General features: G+C 39.5%; 1 pseudogene; it reads right to left on the bottom strand.

Moving 5' to 3' along the window:
• Positions 1-260: 260 nt before the first annotated feature.
• On the bottom strand, positions 261-16,992 carry LOC147829636 (inhibitor of nuclear factor kappa-B kinase-interacting protein pseudogene; annotated as a pseudogene).
• Positions 16,993-17,531: the final 539 nt, after the last annotated feature.

Here is a 17,531-nt window from a genome sequence, read left to right on the forward strand (position 1 = left end):
GAATTTTAACACACACACACACACACACACACACACGTATACATGAAAGATATTTACATATGTGCAAAATCGTAGGCATAAAAGATTATTTGTTGTTGAAACATTTGTAAGGACAAAATATTGTGTACTAGCTAACAACCACAGATCCAGTAAAATAGTTCATTCAGTGGAAAGCTATACAGCTGCTAAAAGGAGCACATTCTTGCACAATGATGTGAAGGAATCTCTAAGACACATTGTTTTTATTTTTTCTTTCCAGCTTTAATTTTTTATCAGTGCATGTTTACAATACATGATTATTTCCCTTATGGGAGGGAAGTTGGTACATGTAAATAAAACATCTCAATTCTTTTTTCATCCCTTTCCTTTCCACTCCTTCCCTACTCCATCCATCTCTTGACCTCTTTCCAACTTGAAAAAAAGATCTACCTCTGTACTTCCTATTTATTTATTTATTTATTTTTGGTACCGGGGATCGAACTCAGGTCTTTGCGCTTGCGCAGCAGGCGGTGAAACCACTGAGCTAAATCCCTGGTTCCTATTTATCTTTTATTTTGCTCTTTATTTATATGTAAGAGGAACCATGCAACACTTAAATATGTGTGTCTGACTTATTTCACTTAACATTATAATTGAAGGTGCATCAATTTTCCTACAAATGACTTACATTTATCCTTCTTTATGGCAGAGTATTACTCCAGTGTGTCTAGATGCTATATTTTCTTTACCTAGTCATCTGTTGATAGTAAAATAGGCTGCTTCCAGGATTTAGCTATTTGAATTGTGTTGCTATAAACATGGATATGCATGTATCACTTTAACTCTTTTGAGAAGATATCCCAAAGAAGAACAGCTGAATTCAATGCAATTTCTAGTTTTAGATTTTTGAGGAGTTTCCATAATTATTTCCATAGTAGTTATATAGTTTACATTCCCACCAACAATGTAAAATGTTCCTTTTACCCTGCAGCCTCATCAGCATTTATTGTCATTTGATTTTTTTTCATATTCAACATCTTTATTTTGAAAATTCAAATGTTCAACATGTTGAAATTATTTATTTTCACTGTACAAAATACAGTCAAATACAAAATGGCATTAACTCCAAAATATTATTATTTTTGATTATCAGTCTTTTCGTAACGGAGGTCCCATTAAAAAAAAAAAGTTATTGGGGCTGGGGATTTAGCTCAGTGGTTCTGCCACCTGCCTTGCAAGCGCAAGGACCTGAGTTTGATCCCTGGTACCAAAAAAAAAAAAAGTTACTGCCAGGTGCGGTGGCACATGCCTGTAATCCCAGTACTTGAGAGGCTGAGACAGGAGGATTGCTGTGAGTTCAAGGACAGCCTGAACTACACAGTGAGACCCTGTCTGAAAAAAACCAAAATAGTTACCTCAGTCTAATCTAAATAATGTCAAACTCATCCATATTTGGAAATATGTGTTATTTTTATCTTTAATATCCTTAATGTCAGCTTGGACTACTGTTAAATTATATATTTTTTCACTGAAGACAGCAATTTCTTTCTCTCTTTGTAGCAAGTCAGTGCCCAATCTCCCAATGCGTAGTGTTAAATCATTTACCAATGGTTCCAAAAGGGAAAAGTCCTTCTTTAGATTATATACTTTTGGTTTTAGATCATTTGCAAAAGTCACTGTCTTCAGAACTTTAGCCCTTAGCTTAAAAACCTAGCTGTGTGCTTGTTGAAATCGTTCTTTAGCTCAGTCAGTGTCTTCTTAACTGAGTTAATTCTTTGCGAATTTTCAGACGCTGTCTTTCCGAGCGTTGCTGTTTGGTCAGTGCTACTCGAGAGAAGATCACCTGTGTTTTTTACTGCATTTTTTCTACATTTTCTATTTTATTTTCTAGTTCTTGCACAGAGTCTGTCAAAGACGTTACTTCAATTACTAACTCTGAAACCCGTCGTATATCTATTTTTACAGTTGTAATCTTGAGGCCAACATCTTTTGCCGTGGAAGTGGAAGTGGCGCTTTGGTCTGCTTTTGTCATGTCTTGAGAAAGACTTGTCAAATTGTCCTTGAACATATCCTGTTTTTCAGTTATCCTGCTGGACCAAGATTTTACCTTATAAATTTCCTCCTGTAGTTGCTTTAGATGTACAATGATTTGAAAAGCCTTCAACTGTTCCATGAGAGCTTCATATTTCTGACCCAGGCCAGCCCAGGCACATCCCCAGCGACAGCAGGCTCAGCCCGTGCGGGGGTCCGCCCAGCCCCCGCGCGCCGCCTGAGGCCTCCGGGCTCTTCCCTGCTGCGCTCCGCTTTCCGGGCTCCACAGGGGCTGCCTTGGGTCCCAGCCTCTTCCGGTTCTTCACCTCGGCCAGGACTGGAGGCCCTGTGGGAGGACCAAGATCTCGGGGCAGCAGCCCAAGAGGGGATGCAGGACGTGGCCACCCGAGCCTCTTCGGGAAGCCTCGCCCCTCACAGACTTGGTGCCGCCCATACACCAGCCCTTTTCCTCTCCAGGTCAGCGTCGCCGCTTCCCAGCCTCCGGGTTCCTCTAGCAGAGCTCAGCTCACTCCTCCTCTTCAAGGTTGGCGGCGCGCAGCGGCCTGGACTAAGGGGTGCGGGCGGGGTCACGCACACCACGCGCCTGTCATTTGATTTCTTGTTGGTAGTCATTCTTTCTGTAATAGAATGGAATCTCAGTGCTGTTTTAGTTTTAATTTCTGTAATGGTCAGTGCTGTTGAACATTTTTTCCATGTATTTATTGGCCATTTGTACTTCTAAGGAATGTCTATTCATTTCAGTTTCCTATTTTTTGGATCTTTTATCGTGATGGGGGTCTATTTTTTTTTTTTTTGGTTTTTCATATATTCTAGATATTAGTCTTTTGTCTGAGGAACAGCTAGCAATTTTTTTTCCATTCTTTAGGTCATCTCTTCACTCTGTTGCTTGTTTCCTTTGCTGTGCAGAAGCTTTTTAATTTGATATAATCCCATTTGTTGATTCTTGGTACTACTTCTTTTGCCATTGGGGTTCTGTTCAAAAAAGTCCTTGCCCATGCCTATGTCTTCATGAATTTTACCAATTTTATCTTCCAGCAAAAACAGTTTCTGTTTTAACATGTAGATCTTTGATCATTTTGATTTTCGTTTAGTACATGATGACAGATCTGGGTCTAGATTCAGTCTTCTGCATTTGGATAGCAAATTTTCCCATTATCATTTTTAAAAGAGTCTATCTTTCCTCCAGCATATATTTTTGGCCTGTTTATCAAAAATCAGATGGCTGAAAGTACATGGGGGTTGTTTCCGCACCCTCTATTTTGTTCCATTGGTCCACATACAGAATTTGTGCCAGAACCATGCTGTTTTTATTACTGTGTCGTTGTAATATAATTTGAAATCACAGACTGTGATGTCTCTGGCTTTGCTCTTGTTACTTGGAATTGCTTTTCGTATTCTAGGTCTCTTCTGGTTCCATATGAATTTTACGATTGTTTTCTCTAGTTCTGTGAGGAATGCTGTTGATATTTTGATTGGTATTGGATTAAAGCTGTATATAATTTTTGAAAGCATGGGCAATTTGAATATATTAGTTCTGCCTATCTGGGAACAGAGGATATCTTTCCATTTTCAGATGTCCTCTCTGATTTCCTTTTTCAGAATACTATAGTTTTTTAAAAAATTAATTTTATTGGTACATTTAAGGTATACAATATAATGACATTCAGTATTGGAAATTTGCATCTTTACAGAATCCATCTTGGTTCTTATTTTTTCCCCATTCCCCTGCCCTCCATTCAACCCCTCCACCCCTCCCTACCTACAAAGACTTTGTTTCCATTTTTTATTTTTCTCATATTAATTCCATTCCCTTCTTTCTTTTCATCTACCCCTCCCACTTCCCCCTCCCCTTTGCACCTTTTCTTCCTATTTCACATTATCCATTATATCTTTTAGCCCTTATTTACACTTTCAGTTTCTCACACTAGAGAAACTATTCAGTATTTACACATGTGTGTCCTATTTATTTCACTTAAAAGTATCACCTCAATGTGCATCCATTTAACTATAAATGTCTCTAGTTTCTCATTCTTTATGGTTAATACTCCATTTTATTAAAAAAACCCCACATTTTCTTTATCCATTCTCCAGTTGATGGGCAGTTGGTTGTTTCCAAATTTTAGCTATCATGAATTGTCCTGCTATGAACATGGGTGCACATATATCACTGTGGTATGATTCTTTTAATTCTTTGGGGAAGATCCCCAGCAGGGGAATAGCAGGGTCAAATGGGACTTCCAGTCCTAGTTCTCTGAGGTATCTCCATACTGATTTCCACAGTGGTTGCACCAGTCTACACTCCCACCAGGAGTGGAGCAGGGTTCCTCTTTCCCCACAGCCCTGCCAGCATTTGTTATTGGTTGATTTCATGATAGCAGCCCTTCTTTCTGGGATGAGGTAGAATCTCAGCATTGTTTTCATTTTGATCTCTTGAATGACTAGTGATGTTGAACATTTTTGCATGTATTTATTTGCTATTTCTACTTCTTTGTGTGAGAAATGTCTGTTCATTTCAGATGCCCATTTTTGGACTGGGTCTTTAAATTTGGGAGGTCTGATTTTTTTAAAGTTCTTTATAGATTCTAGATAGTAGATCTTTGACTGAGGAACAGCAGGTGAAAATTTTTTCCCACATTGTGGGTTGTCTCTTCCCACTGCTGGTGGTTTCTCTTGCTATGCAGAAGCTTTTTAATAAGAAGAGATCCCACTTGTTGATTGCTTGTGCTAGTTCATGGGCAACTGAGATTTTGTTCATAAAATCTTTTCCTACACCAATGTCTTCAAGAGTTCTACCTAACCTCTGTTCCAACCGGTTTAGTGTTTCTGTTTGAATATTTAGATCTTTAATCCATTTCAATTTTAGTTTAATGCACAGTGAGAGATATAGGTCTAGTTTTAATTTTTGGCAAGTTGAAACCCAATTTTTCCAGCACCATTTATTAAAGAGGCTATCTTTCTTCCACTGAGGGTGTTTGGCTCTTTTGTTGAAGATGAGGTGGCTGAGTGTGTCTGGAGTTGTTTCTGCATCTTCTAATCTGTTGCACTGGTCCTCAAGTCTGTTTCTTTGCCAGTACCATGCTGTTTTTTATCACAGTAGCTTTGCAGTATAGTTTCAAGTTGGAGATTGTGAAACCCCCTACCGTGTCTTTATTGCCTAGAGTTGCTTTTGCTATTCTAGGTCTCTTCTTGTTTCAAATGAATTTTTGGATTGGTTTCTCCAGGTCTGTGAAGTTTGCTTCTGGGATGTCAATTGGGATTGCATTGAATCTATATAGCAGTTTTGGAAGTATGGCCATTTTCACTATGTTGATTCTTTCTACCCAGGAGCAAGGGATGTCTTTCCATTTTCTGATATCCTCTTCAATCTGTTTTTTCAGAGTGCTATAGTTTTCATAGTAGAGGTCTTTGATTTCTTTTGTTAGGTTGATTCCTAGGTATTTAAATTTTTTGGATGCTATTGTGAAAAGAATTGATTACCCCATTTGTCTCTCAGTGAGTCTATTTTTTGTGTACAGAAATGCTACTGATTTTTGTGTGTTGACCTTGTATCCAGCTACTTTACTGAATTTGGTTATTAAGTCTAGAAGACTTTTGGGGGAGTTCTTGGGGTCTTTTATATAGAGTATCATGTTATCTGCAAATAATGACAATTTGACTTGTTCGTTTGCTGTCTTTATTCCTTTTATTTCTTTCTCCTTTCTAATTGCTGTGGCTAATGTTTCCAAAACTATTTTGAACAGGAGTGGTGATAGTGGACATCCTTGTATTGTTCCTGATTATAGTGTGAAGGATTTCAGTTTTTGACCATTTAGTATGATATTGGCTGTTGGTTTTTCATAGATCGCTTTTATCAGGTTGAGGTAGAGACCATCTGTTCCAATTTTTTGTAGGGTTTTTATAATAAATGCATATTGGATTTTGTCAAATGCTTTTTCTGCATCTATTGAGATGATCATATGGTTTTTGTCCATGGCTCTGTTGATACAGTGTATTACATTGATTGATTTGCATATGTTGAACCATCCCTGCATCCCTGGGATGAATCCCACTTGATCAGGGTGTATGATCTTCTTGATGATCTTCTGAATTCTATTTGCCAGTATCTTATTAAGGTTTTTTGCATTTATGTTCATTAGTGAGATTGGCCTATAGTTGTCTTTTTCGGTTGGGTCTTTCTCTGCTTTGGGGATCAAGGTGATGCTTGCTTCCAGAATGAATTCAGGAGTATTGCTTCCCTTTCAATTTCATTATAGAGTTTAAACAGTAGTGGCAGTAGTCCCTCTCTAAATGTCTTGTAGAATTTGGCAGTGAAGCCATCAGTATCGGGGCTTTTCTTAGTTGGTAAGTATTTAATTACATTTTCAATTTCATTGATTGATATTGGGTCATTTAGAATTTTTAGGTCATCTTTGTTCAATTTTGGTAAATCACACATATCTAGGAATCTGTCCATTTCTTTTGTATTTTCCATCTTATTCGTGTATAGGTTTTTGAAGTAGGTATTGATGATCCTCTGGATTTCTGCTAGGTCTGTTGTAATTTCACCTTTTTCATTCCTAATTGCATGGATTTGGATATTTTCTTTCCTCTTTTTGATAAGGTTGGCTAAGGGTTTGTCAATTTTGTTTATTCTTTTGAAGAACCAACTCCTGGCTTCATTGATTTTTTTGTATTGTTCTCTTAGTCTCCATTGCATTGATTTCTGTCCTGATCTTTATAATTTCCTCCCTTCTATGGGCTTTAGGCTTGTCCTGCTCTTCTTTTTCTAGATGCTTGAGGTTTAGCATCAGGTTGTGTAGTTGAGCTCGTTCTGTTTTCCTAATGTGAATATTCACCGCTATGAATATCCCTCATAGAACTGCTTTTATTGTGTCCCATAGATTCTGATATGTTGTATTGGCATTGTCATTTCATTGTAGGAACTGTCTGATTTCTTCTTTAATTTCTTAAATTGGTTAGTCAGAAGTGTGTTGTTCATTTTCACTGTGTTTATGTAATTCTTGTTGTTTCTTTTGCTTTGATCTCCAATTTCATCACACTGTGGTCTGATAATATACAGGGGACAACTTCAGTTCCTTTGCACTTAGTTAAACATGTTCTATGAGTGAGTATGTGGTCTATTTTGGAGAACGACCCATGTGCAGCTGAAAAGAATGTGTATTCTGATTTTGTGGGGTGGAACACTCTGTAAACATCTGTTAAGTTCATTTGTTCAAGGGTTTGATTGAGTTCTAGTATTTCATGCTTATTTTTTGTCTGGTTGATCTATTTATTTGTGACAGTGGGGTATTGAGCTCCCCCACTACTATTGTATTAGTGCTTATATGATTTTTCATGTCCATTAGTATTTGTTTTATATAGTTGGGTGTACTAGTGTTTGGTGTATATATATTAATGATGGTCATCTCTTCCCCTTGGATTGTTCCCTTTATAAGGATGTAGTATCCTTCTTTCTCTCTCTTAATCAGTGTTGGTTTGAAATCCACTTGATCTGCAAAGACGATAGCTACTCCTGCTTTTTTTTTTTTTTTTTGGTTCCTGTCACATGGAGTATTGTTTTCCATCCTTTCACTTTCAGTCTATGAGTTTCTTTTTGAATTGTGTTTCTTGTATGCAGTATATTGCTGGATCTTGCTACTTGACCCATTCTGCCAGTCTATTTCTTTTGATTGGTGAATTGAGACCATTAACATTGATGGTTATAACTGATATGTATTGACTTATCCTTGTCATGACTTTCTCTTTTTGTTGGATTCTCCCCCTTTACATTTAATTTCTTTTCATGCCTGAAGGATTCATTCTGCAGGGCTTCCTGGGGTGTGGTCCTCTTTGCCTTTTCCTAGAATATTGCCTAAAATTTTTTGGAGTGCTAGTTTGGTATTCATGAAGTTCCTCAGGTGCTCTTTGTCATGGAAGTATCTTATTTCTCCATCAATTTTTAAAAGATAGTTTTGTAGGGTACATCAATCTGGGTTGGAGGCTGTTTTCCTTTAGGGCTTGAAATATGTCACTCCACACTCTTCTTTTTTTTTTTTGTACCGGGATTGAACTCTGGTCCTTGTGCTTGTGAAGCAGGCAGCAAAACCACTGAGCTAAATCCTTGGCCCAAACTCCACACTCTTCTTGCCTTGAGGATTTGCATTGAGAAGTCTGCTGTGATTCTGATGAGCTTTCCTTTGTATGTGATTTGTTCCTTTTCTCTAACTGCTTGTAGAATTTTGTTCTTCTGTTGGGTTTCTGGAATCTTAACTATTATATGCTTATGTGTAAATATTTTTTGATCACGGCTAGTTGGAGTCTTATATGCCTCACTTATCTCTATATCAAGTTCTTTTCCCCAATTTGGGAAGTTTTCTGCCATTACTTCTGTGAACAGTTCTTTTTTATGTCATCTGCACTCTCTCCCATTTCTTCCTTGACTCTGATCAGTCTTGTGTTATTCTTCTTCACATTGTCTAGCAGCTGCTGGATTGATTTCTCATGGTCCCTTACTATTTTTAAGAAATTTTTTTCTGGTTCACTAATTGAAATCCTATCTTCTATATCTGAAATTCTATTCTTGCATTGGCTCATTGTGCTGTGTAAACTTTCAATGGCGTTTTTAATCTTCTGGAAATCTGTTTGCATCTGTTTTATGGATTCCATTTCTTTACTATGTTGGGATTCCATCATGTTCTTCAGCTCTTCTAATTTTTTTTTATCTGTGTCCGCTCTAGATTTATTAATCATGTCTTGCACTATGGGCACAATCTCTGCTGTTATTTCAGAAATTATTTCTGATTTCATTTATTCCAGGTCCTCTTTTGTTGCTCGTTCAAGGAGTCCAGGTGTTTGAGTATCAGATTGCTCCACCTTGTTTTGTTGCCCTTTGGTGTTGCCTTAGGTGATCTGCAAGTCTGGTTTTGAGACTTATTTATGTGACTTCTCATTTCAACAGATGCAGCCTGCTGTCCTTTTGTTGAGTGGACTTTGCTCACCCGGTGGTCTTGAATTCTCAGCAAGCCACTGAGCAGCCTTTACTCTGCAGTTCACTAGTACACCAATTCCTGGGTTCAGAGTGGTGGCCTTCTGGATTCCTGAGCTGACTTATTGTGTGGGTGGTCTTCTGGCTGGGTCCTGTGCACACTTGGGATGGTGTATCTAGGTGTGCCTTTTGCTAGGGTCCCTATGTAGCTGTTGTCTGGTAGGGCCTTTGGCTGGGAACTGTGCAACCCAGTTCCTGTTGTCTGTGCAGGCTTCTGGCTAGGGTCTCCAAGCACTTATTAATGGTATCAGGGTGAGCCTCTGGCTGTTGCTTGTGCGCCTGTGTAGCTCTTTTCTGCGTGGACCTTTGGGTTGGGTGGGTGTGCCCAAGCCTCTGGGGTGGGATGGAGCCCTGGCTAGGATCCGTATGCAGCTGCACCCATCTGGGCCACAGAGCTACTCCCCAGGATCTGTGGGCACTTATGGATCATACTGTAGTTTTTATTTTAGAAGACTTGTACTTCCTCAATTAGGTTAATTACTAAGTATTTAATTTTTCTTGATGCTATTGTGAATGATATTGTTTTCCTAATTTCTTTCTTGATAAGTTCATTATTTGTGTACAGGAACACTATTTTTCTGTGTTAATTTTGTATCCTGCTACATTGCTGAGTTTGGTTTTTACTTCTGGGAGTTTTTAGGTGGAATTTTTGGTCTTCAATATAGAGGACTGTATTGTCTGCAAATACTGATAATTTGCTTTCTTCCTTTCCTAAACATTTTATTTATTTTTTTTCTCTTGCTTGATTCCTCTGGCTAATGTTTTGAATAATATATTGAACAGGAGTGGTGATAGTAGACATTCTTGTCTTATTCCTGATATTACAGGGAAAGCTTTCAGTTTTTCTCCATTTAATATGATGTTGTCAGTAGGCTTGCCATAAATAGCTCTTATAAGAGAAGGTAGTTCTACACCTATTTTCTTCTGGGTTTTTATGATGAATGTATATTAGATTTTGTCAAGTGCTTCTTCTGTGTCTATTGAGATGATCACGTGATTTTTGTCTTTGCTTCTGTTTATGTGATGTAATACAGTTATTTGTTTGCATGTGTTGAATCATCATTGCATCCCTGGGATGAAGCCTACTTGATCATGATGTATGATCTTTTTGATGATTTATTGCTTTCTGTTTGCCAGTATCTTGTTGAGAATTTTTGCATCTATGTTTATTAAAGAGATTGCCCTGTAGTTCTTTTTCTTGGTTGGACTCTTATCTAGCTTTGGAATGAAAGTAATGTTAGCTTCTAATTTTTTTCACTAATGCCAATTAATATGAGATTAGTCTTCTTTGTGTGATCTAGCAGCTGTTGGATCCATTTTTCTTATTACTTGTTGTTTTTAGTGTATCTCTCAATAACTTCTATTTCTGACACTCTTTCCTCACATTGGTTGCTTCTGCTGCCCATACTTTCAATATAATATTAAATCTCCTGAATTTCTGTTTGACACCTTTTCATGGACTCTAATTCTTTTCTATACTGGACATTCATGTTTTGTATTTTTTTTGTTGTTGTTTAGCTCAGCTAGGTTTTACTAGTGTCTTCTGCAGATTCACTGATCATTTTGTTTGGTAGATCCATTATCTGTTTGATTATCAAACTCTGTTTATAGCATTCTAGAGCTTTTCTAATCTGGTTCTCCAAACCTTTCCAAACTCCACCTATGAACCAGTTCCAATAGCTTGCAAAATCACATAGTCAGGTATAATTATAGAAATCACTTTACTTCTCTGGTATCACTTTTCTGTATTATTCAGTTTTCCCATTGTTGGACATGCTACCTGACACAACTTAATGTAGGAAAGGCTTAATTTAGCTCACAGTTTGGGAGGATTCAGTACAGAGTCAGCTGGCTGCTAGGCAGGAACATTATGGAAGAAGGGTGTAGCACAGCAAAACTGCTTAGATCATGGTAACGTAGGGAACATGCTAAATGCAAGAGTTGTGGGGTCAGGAAAGCTTCCACCCAGATTTTAGAAGAAGGCCTGGGTGGCCAGGCAGTGTGCCTCTGAGAAGGCAGTGTGTGAAGCTATGAGTGTGAAGCTGAAGGTCCAGTAGAGACTCCAGAAGGTTGGAGAAACCAGGAATATGGACTGTCTGAGGAAAGCTGTTAGCAGTGAGCAGAGCTGGTCCAAGAGAGGAGGCATGGGAGCTACAACCACCAGCAGTGCCATAGAGGTGGAGCCACCCAAAGCCCTTTGGAGTTTACACCTTCCCACAGATCACACCAGATGCTGGATGTGAAACTATGAGGTTTAATGTTTGTCCTTCTAGATTTTGGTCTTGCCTTGGTCTCGTTCCTTTATACTTTCCTATTTGTATCTTTTGCAATGGGAATGTTTATTTGTGCCATTGTATATTGGAAATATTTAACTTTCTTTTCATTTGTACAGGGGCTCATAACTAAGAGTTTGCCTTAAATCTCAGAGGAGACTTTAGACTTGGACTTTCAGCAATTCTGAAACTGTTAGGACTTTGGCAACTCTTGGAGATGGACTGCATGGCTTTTGCATAAGGGATGTGCATGAGCCTTTGTGAGGGATAGTGATAGAATGTTATAGCTTGGTGACTAGATGTCCTCCTAAAGCCTCATGTGGTCATAGATGGGGATTTTCAGAGGTGGATGGGTCTAGAGTTCATGATACTGGGGTTAAGTGTGTGACACTGGGATTAGATTAAGGGTGTGTGATTACTAAATTAGTCCACTGGTTGTTTGGGCAAAGTTCTGGGTGTGGATAATGGGAAGGGCCCCCCTAAGTGTGAGTGCTACCTGGCCTAATGGCATGTAGTCTAGGTAGAATATAAGGGAGAGAAAGAGGGCTGCCACAGTCATTGCTTGTCACTTGCTACTTTGCTGCCTTCTGCCTGCCATGAACTGTTTCTCCCCTGTGATGCCCCTCTGCCATGCTATCCTGCCTTGGAGCCAGCCAGCGATGAACTGAAACCTGTACAAACTGTGAGCTACAATAAACTTTTCCTCCTTTAATTTTGGGTATTGAGTACTTTGTCTCAGCAACTAGAAAAGTAACTAAGACAGATGGTAAACATTTATTATCCTTAGGGAAGTATATATTAGTAATACATACCTATATGAGTTATTTATTAAACCTGTGTATTATAATTGGGCAGGGTAATATGTACATGTAACTGCTCCCTAAGATGATTGTGAACTGCATGAATTACAAGCATGTACTAATAAAATAAAATAAATACAAAAGACAAAAGGTAAATGGGGCAGGAAATTCTTATCATCATCACAAGGAACTGTAACCAGGTTGTATGACAGTACAGACATCCACACTTGAAGAGGACTGTTCAACTATCATTAACAATGGTGTTTAAGCAAGAATAATTGAGACTACCAGGACCCCACCTCCAAGAATGCTACCAAGAGATCTGTTTGAGTGCTTCCTGGGAGCAAAATCTTGTATAATGGCCTGGAAATGAACTATCTCTAATCCAGAAAACCAGATCTTTGAAAGTTTCACTTTAGCTAAGTGGACTAAGATTCCAGTTGCTGTCAGTTGGTGCAGGAATTTCAAGAAACTTCATTCTTCCTTCATATTCAAACTTTAAAATACATATAATTGAGGCAGGAGATTAGGGATGGCAGACTGGCTGGAAAAAAAGGATGTAACCTGTCAATCATGAAGATCTGCAGTGGAGGCTAAAAATGGGATGTAACAAGATACGGAACAGAGACTGAACAACAGAATGTGACCTGTCAGTCATGGCAGAGAGTGTGTAGGTGGAGCAACTTCCAATGGACCAGATCTGAGAGGATATAAAAGAGGGCAGCCATTGACTTCTCTGCCACTGTGATCTTCCTGCTCTGCTGTCTTCCTGTTTCTGCAGTGGCCTGTCCTGTGTGTGGGACTTATCTTCACTGTTCTGGTTTTTTTTTTTGCCTCATTTGCTCTTCTTTTTTCTTCACTTTTTCCCTTTTCTTCCTTTACTTTAAATATGTTACACTTACCTGTTCATCAGTTGTTCAGGCCAGTTCTTTGGGAGGGACAAAAAGAGCCTCAAAACATCAGACACCATGCCATCCAGCAACATAATTAGTTTTAGATTTCCAGTAACTTTCTTTTGTCTGCAGTTAGACTTTGAGTTGATAATCCTGTGGAGCTCATAAGAATACAGATATGGATTCACCTTCTCTTTCTCTGTGTTTGTTAGCCAGGAGAGGGTTTTAGAGACTACCTTGAGGGAAGAGTGAATGGGAGTGGCTCTGACCAGAGGACAGGGTGAAGTCCAGGTGATATTGGTGAGCATGGTATTGTCAACATTGGCTCTGACCAGGATAAGCAAACTATGGCCACGGGCTAAATTTGGCCTACCTTCTATCTTTTATTCCAGTAAAATAGAGTTTTATTGGAACACATCTCTGCCTGTTCATTTACCTACTGTCTCTGGTTGCTTTAGCTAAGATGGCAAAGTTCACAAGTTGTAACAAAGACTATATGCCCTACAAAACCTAAAGATGTTTAATATTTGGCTCACAAAAAGAAAAGTTTACTAAGCTCTTCAGTGAGTTATTTACAGAATTACAAGAGTTGGTTGAAAAATAGCCACTATGTCTCTAACACCTTTTGGGAGACAAAATCTGAGGTCAGATTGTTCACTACTTGGCTTTAAGGTCATTTCCTCTAAAACTACTGAAAGTGAGACCCAGTGATGGTCTGGTTGACACTGGAGAGCTTTTCATTTGTCAAACACATGTGATAAAAATAGGCTTATGTTTTTCAGAACACAATGAAAATTACAAACTAGTATCCGATGCAGTTTAGATTTGTATTATAATAAAACAGAGCTTATTGGTGACCTCCTAAAAAAACTTTTCCAGGGTCGTTGGTTGTCTTTTTATTCAGCCCACAGGAATGCTCAACTATTTCTTTTTTGGAACTTTCTTATTCCCTTGGGTCTTATTGTTCTCATGTATTTTTTAAAAAAAATTAGTGAGTCAGAGCCCGACTACAATGAGGAAAATGTTCAGTCTCACAGGCCCTTGCTATCCTAAGAGATGGTGGTGAGGTGCAAAGTGCAAGAACTAAATATAGGCCCAAAGTGCAGTCATTCCGAGGCCCCCCATTTCTCTGGATGAGGCTTGCCACATGATATAAGCCTCCTCCTCCTTCTTTGCCCTGTGCCTTTTACCAAGCTCTGAGGAATCTTTCCCCTCAGGGTAGGGCTGATGAAGCATTCCTGAATTCCCTGAGGGCATGCAAAGCTGAGCTGAATACTTTCCTGGAGGAAATAGGCTGTTGCTGGTGACCAAGCACAGAGTTGAGAGCCTTGAGATAACTTTGTTAGAGCATGTTTTCTTTCCCAGGTTTTAAACTACTTTGCTGTATGTTGGGGTGGCAGCACTTAGCTGTTAACTATGGTGACACCACGGGGTGGAACTTTTTAATTTGCCTTTTCCCTCATAGAAATGAGGTTGCCAATATGGTTTACAGATTAAATAATGGAAATGTGTGTTTTTAATGATTTGATCATACTGGTGGGATTAAATCATAATACTATATTTAAACCAAAAGGGGAGTGTCCAGCTTATTTTAAGTTTCCTCACTTGTCAGAGGCTGATGTGCATGGTTTTCCTAATGATCTCCATCATAGGTAGGAACCTGAGCTCATGACCTTTCTCATTATTGGGGCCCATAACCCTGGGAATGGAGCTTATGCCCTGCCCTGCAGGGGAAAGAGCCTCAGAAGAGAGAGGACAAAAATTTTGGCTTTGCTCTGACTCACTATTGACCATGGAAAATCTTTATTACAAAACTTGGAAAAGTCAATGTCTTTTCCATGAGACACATCTGACTGAGCCTTCCACTCACCTAGTTACTCTATATGTCTCCGACTGCCTCCGTGGGCATTAAGGAACTCTGGATTGCCACCTTCCACGAGTGAGGTGGGGAGCAAGCAATGGACAGCTAGGGTAACTCACTTGGCTGTGAGCCTTGCCTTTGTCACGGGTGACTGTGCTCAATTAAAGTAAGTCCAGATGCTGTAACAGATATACTCTGAAATCTTAGAAGATCAGTTCAGTGGAAATTTCTTACTCGTGAAAAAACCCACGAGTGCTGGAGAGTGGAGTGGGGTGGAAGATAGTGCTATTCTCTTAACATTCCTTTGAGGACTCAAATTGACAGATGCTTTGCCACCTCAACACATGGTTTTCACGAATGCCCTTGATCTAGATACCAAGCCCATAGATACAGGAAGAGTGGAGGATCATATGTGAGGTTTTCATTGTTCAGGTCTGGAAATAGAGCATATAATTTCTACCTCAGTTACACTGCCATATCTAAGGCACAATGCCAGTGTAAGGAAGGCTAGGACAGGTAATCTAATGTGTGCCCAGAAGGAAAAGTAAAAGAGCTCCACAGGCAAACTAGTCAGTTTCTACCACAGTGGCCATAGTCCACTTCCAGCTCAGCTAGTATTAATGGTAGGTCCATTACAGGTGCTAGTCTTCAAACAATTGAGTTTTGAAATTGGACGATGAATTGTCCTGCTTCTTAAAGAGTCCAGTCTTTTGAAGAGGCCAGTAGCAAAGGTATGGAGAATGACATTCAAACCCCTAGAAATAACTTAGAAGAACTAGGGAGGGTTGCAACACAGGAAGGTCATAACAAGATGATCTTGATTTAAACAGTGTGTAATCCCAGGAGAAGCCAGAGTGATCTCAGGAACTCCAAGGTGGAAACTCAGTTGAATTTGTATTCTTTGGTCAACATGACTAAATGGGACTGGGACAGATGTTTTAGATATGGTATGTAAAGTCAAGTTTTAGGCCAAATCACTTGATAAAGAGGGAGCTCTTTGCTCTGTCATCTACCAGACTTCAAGGAATGACCCTTAGAGCTCAGAAAGGTTAAGGTTTCCAGTTTCTTCAACTGATTGGGGTTTAGATGTACAGAGATCCATAAACCATTTTTTCTCTTGTCTTGAATCTAGTTGGCATAGTGGTAGAGTCCCTAACGTCTATTTTAGCAAATATCTAAACCTGCCTTGGTAATTCCATCCCATTTTCTTGGCTAGGCAACTTGGCAACCAGTGAACCCCCCTATGAATCTGCAGTAGTGTGATTAATGAGGAAGTGTGGAATTACCAGTTCCAATTGGTAGTCCTTTGGAATTACTCCACACCTGATAAGTAATATCTATCTTCTGCAAGTGTGCTATTTCCTATCACAGAACATGGAGATAGATTGAATTTGACCATTTCAGCTTGGGAATCCAAATAATCACGGGACCTTACCAAATTCTCCTCCCTTTGATTGTGGTAGGAGCCAGAGGAGACTGTAGTTGGATACCTCTTTCCTTCCATCTAGCAGGGGAAGCTGAGGCTAAAAGAATGGGCTAATTCAGAAATTAGCAGGAGATCACAGCCTAGAATTTCATGCTCAAATCTGAGAGAAACAGAAGCAGGCAAAGTTGGAGGATGTGGTTGATGGTTCAGACAATGTCATTACCATGAGGGGGTTAATATCTGGCCAAACTAGGGTTCTCCTTTTAGGTCTATGCAGACTCATCTCATCACAAAGTGGTGGAAATTTTATTTTATTTTTGTGTTTTGAAACAGAGTCTTGCTATGTAGTTCAGGCCAGGCTTGAACTCACTAAGTACATCAGTGGCCTCGAACACACAGGATCCTTCTGGCTCAGCCTCCCAAGCGCTGGTATTACCAGCATGGGCCACAATGCTCAGCAAAGGGAGTTCATCCACTTTTCATTTGCTACAAATGGTAGCACCTACGTAATACTTGATGTTACTCATGCTGCTTTCTACTCTCAGTCTTACCTGGACCTCGGCCCAGAGAAGAATTGACTTTGGGGTGAGTGTGCATAGGCAGGACGTAGACAAACCCTTGCCTATAAGGTGAGTCTCTGTAGACTGTGGCCAACTGAGCAGAGGCAGTAAGCACTGTATCCATAACACCTGGACTTTTCGGTATTTGGATCTTGGAGCCCAGCCCCCCTACCCCCAGAGCAGTGGAAACGTCTCTGTCTCACTATGCCCAACAGCAGGCAGGCCAGAAGTGCCAGGGTATTGGCAACCACTACCTCCCTAGCCCCAGGACCAATTTGAGAGGTAGATATAAATGCTTGTCCTCTTGCGGGATAATTTTGTAACATATGTTTTTCCTTTGAGTTTTCCCATACCTGTAAGCTGACTGTGGTAGCTGACTAAATAACTACTCTATAGCTTCCTTCCCCCCTGTATCATTTTTCCTAGTTCCCAACTAATGGTCCTTTGTCTTTTCAAATCAATCACTTGCTTGTTAATCCTTACTGTCGGCTTGGCTTCTGGGAGAATGCAAACTAAGAATCCACTTTTCTAGAAAGTGGCTTGGGCTGTGTAAGGGGGTCATTCTGACACTTTAAACATAATGTTTCCCCAGGCAGATGTATTGGAATCATGATAAAATTTACTCCCAACCTTCCTCTCTTGCTAATCTCGATAGATACATGG

This window comes from Heterocephalus glaber, unplaced genomic scaffold (assembly GCF_053883595.1).
Source record: "Heterocephalus glaber isolate CG9 unplaced genomic scaffold, H.glaber_assembly_v1.0 deba00000546, whole genome shotgun sequence".
NCBI lineage: Eukaryota > Metazoa > Chordata > Mammalia > Rodentia > Bathyergidae > Heterocephalus > Heterocephalus glaber.